This window comes from Arachis ipaensis, chromosome B08 (assembly GCF_000816755.2).
Source record: "Arachis ipaensis cultivar K30076 chromosome B08, Araip1.1, whole genome shotgun sequence".
NCBI classification, from domain to species: domain Eukaryota; kingdom Viridiplantae; phylum Streptophyta; class Magnoliopsida; order Fabales; family Fabaceae; genus Arachis; species Arachis ipaensis.
The window spans coordinates 117,879,132-117,882,834 of record NC_029792.2 but is presented as its reverse complement, the minus strand read 5'-3'; the positions used below and the strand labels follow the sequence as shown (position 1 = coordinate 117,882,834).

Here is a 3,703-nt window from a genome sequence, read left to right as displayed (position 1 = left end):
TCCAACTTATCCTATGGTCATCTAGCCTAAGTTTTCACAGAACATTATATATTAAATGCAAGACACCTAAACCATACCTTGGCCGATTTCCACGTAACGACCAAAGCTATTTATTCAAAACCAAGACAGCCCCTCAAAACTCAACTAATCCGCTTTCTCCAAGTTCCAGTATTCACAATTTCAAGCTCCAATTATTTATTTTCAACCTAATACACATTCATAATACATATATACCCAATTTAATACTCAAAGCTCGAATTTAATGAAAATAAAATAGAATTATCGTATCCTCACCTTACCCAAGCTTCACATAAGCAAGAGTGAACGTTTTTCTCAAGTTAAATGGATCCTAAAACATCAAAAATCAAAGAAATTCAATACCCCTTCTCAAAACTCGAAAATTGAGGGAAAAGAGTGGCTGAGAATATTTAAGGGCTTATCTATGAAATTGTTCCGGTAGAAATGTAAAGCTCGACGCGGTGGACGCGTGGTCGCAAACGGTGTGACGATCGGAGCTCGGATCGGGAAGTTACGGCGCCTTGAACTTGGAACGAGGGTTCGGACCCTTTTCTTCTTCTCCCTGGACGCAAGCTTTCAACGTCACGTTGTTGAAATGAGGGAGATGCAATGCGTGGGTTCATTTAATAGGTCGGTCCGGTTGGACCGATGGTCCGGTTTGGATTCGGTTCAACTGGTTTGGCCTATTCGGTCCAATCTTGGACCGATTTTCTCAAAATTAGTGTCAAAATTCTCGTTTCGATGAGCTCTATCCTAATTTGATATAATATTCACATTTCTAATCCTCCTTATTAAAAACTAATTTATTGAATAATTATCTACTAATTTAACCGGGGTTTACAAAGTTTCTGTATATAGCTAATGTAGTCGCTCTTGTTTACAGAGATTCTCATTCAGTAATATTTCAATAAGTCCTCTTGCATTCTAATATGCTTGCTAGTCTGAATAATATGTAGTTGTTCTTTAATAGAGTCACCAACCTTCTAATTTTTTAGATGTTGAATCTTGGATTAAATTTGAAATTCATATATTGTAAGGGATTTCAATGTATCAGGTTATACGCTGTGTTGCTATTTTGTATCATTATATTGGCATGTGTCAAGTCAGAATTCGAGGGAACAGGCAGCATGAGAGAAATGATTATTTCAATAGTATTAAATTAAATTTCACATGGTGTTAGAAGATAATGTTAGACGATCTAACTATTTGTATAGGTCATTTTTCTCTTCATTACACAACTAAAACCTGAATCAAAGATTAAGGATATGTAATTGAAAGGTCTATGTTAATTTGGAATGGTCTTTGTGTGGATTTATTATTATTATTATAATAAAATTAAGATTCCTATAAACAGTATTTGTATATTACTCTTGGTATTTTGTGTAGTCTTGTCGGTGAACTGGATATTGCAGCACGGAAGGAATTCAAACTCATAAAATATGGACTTGAACGACTATAGGGACGTAAGCAAGACATAACTTCTTGCTTGTTATTGTCATAAGATTATGTTCACACACTAATTCCTCGTATTCTGGGCTTGTTTGGTTGTGATATGTAACTCTCAGGGTTATCTCGATCCAATATTCAAGAGACATCCGAAGAACTGGGGGAGGTGGTTCTAGATTCAATGGAGAAAGAGGATGTTGTCTCCTCCTATAGTTATGAGGAGACTGAATCTGCTGGACGGAAGGCTTCCATGCTATCGTATGACCTGAATAAAATATCAGAGGAGAATGAATATCCTTATAGTTAAATGTCTCCTGAGAAAAAGAATGCGTGGCACTTGGCTATGTGGGCACAACGATACCTGCAATCGTAAACGGAGTGCAGTAGTTTAGGTGAAGAACTTTAAATTAGGCTATATAGGATAGTTGAGACTTGTTTGTTAAATTTGTCTTGACTATATCACTCTTCATATTGTTATGAGGGATTGTTATTATGTTACATTGAAGATCCTTGATCTATCATGTTCTTCTATTTATGCAACTCTTTGAAACACTATTATTATTAGTATAACCAAATTATTATATTCACATATATTATGCCAGGTTTTGATATTTATAGAAAAGGTCCCATTTAAAGAACCAAATTAACTAAAAACGAGCAAGGAGTCAGTATGGCAATTTCGTCAACTCTAAAGTACATATTTAATTTTATTTAGTAACAAGTGAACACTGAAAACTTTGATGGGCATGAATCACAGGGCATGAATCACAATTCCTCTTGGGGGAACTTATAATACTGAGGTCTCTTTTTTGTAGGACATTTTATGAAATGGACATGAAGGCTAGTATATTAAAGAAAAATTTACAGAGAACTCTAATCCCTTCTCATCTTGTTCCAAGTGCATGTTGAACAACATAAGTAGAATTATTACTAATAATAACACAAGGATCAATAGGGGTGTATACTCAATTGTTCTCTTATAGAATTATTAATTAATCTAATTATTTTAAAATGATTAGAGGAAATTAAAGAAAAGAAAAATGGGGAGGCATGCAGAAGTGTGCATGAATTAACCCGAGTTTCATCACCATCGGTGATTATAATGGCACCTTCTTCTGGATAGAAAGAGAGCCAATTTTTCTTAATAGTGTGTGTGGTTTGGGGAATTATAAATAATTCCTAGAAATTTTAAAATGGGAATATCATATGCCTATGTTTGGTTCAAAGTTTGAAAAACTATTTTCAAGCAAGTTTGATTTCAGGAAATCAAAGTCCCATCATTTCAATTTCCACATTTTTCTTGGGTATATTTGATTCCCATGAAAATGAAATCTTTATAACAAAGTAATACTTGAACTACACACACCCAGGGTAAACATAAAACTCTATAAATCCGTTGCTTACAAGAAAACCCCATGAGTGTGAGTAATCCGTTCCTCAAATCAGCATTCTAATCAAATCTGTTTTAAAGAGTTTGGCCATTGATCTTCTCTTTTATATCTGCAATGCTTATATCACAACATATTAATTTTTAGATAATTTATTTAAGTATATATGAAATATGCCAATGAGTTATAGCTCAAATGACATAATCTCCCTATACTCAATTAAGAGGTTGCGAGTTTGAGTCTCCTATCTTTGGTAAAAAAAAATATATATATATATGAAATATGGTTAGTATAATTTTTCCGTAATTAAAGTTTGATTTGGTGAGCTATTAGAAAAGGATAACTTATGTGTTGTTACAATAAAAGCTAGACATTTTTTGATATATTACTTATGCGAATAATATCCTTTTTTTTAATAGTAAAAGAGATTCAATTATTATTTATTATAATTTTAATAACAAAGATATGACAATTAATTTTTGAGAAAATTTCACTCCTCTTTCCTACGAGATGCTAAAATGACACTCCCCCTCTATTTTATAAATGTACATTCCTCTCCCTTCTAACTTTTAAAAAATTTCATCTTTAATCCGTTTTAAATTTTTGTGTTAACTAATATTAACTTTATCTATTTTTTAAGAAAAAATAAATTATTTTTTTTAAAAAATACCATTAACAAAAATTTTATTTTTTATCATTAAATTTTGCTTATCAAAATACCCTTTAATAAATTATTTTTTATTGACTAAATTGTATTTTTATCAAAATACTTTTAAAAAATTAATAATTAAATTATTATTTTCTAAGATACCTACCCTTCAATAATTTTTTAATTAATAAATTATGATTTT

At 31.6% G+C, this 3,703-nt stretch overlaps 1 long non-coding RNA gene across 1 annotated transcript in view; it reads right to left on the bottom strand.

Annotated features, from left to right (window-relative positions):
* LOC110265737 overlaps positions 1–345 on the bottom strand; it is a 3,476-nt gene extending 3,131 nt beyond the window's left edge. Inside the window, exon 1 of the long non-coding RNA XR_002351993.1 lies at positions 295–345. This is a non-coding gene — a long non-coding RNA (uncharacterized LOC110265737). The remainder of the gene's footprint in view (positions 1–294) is intronic.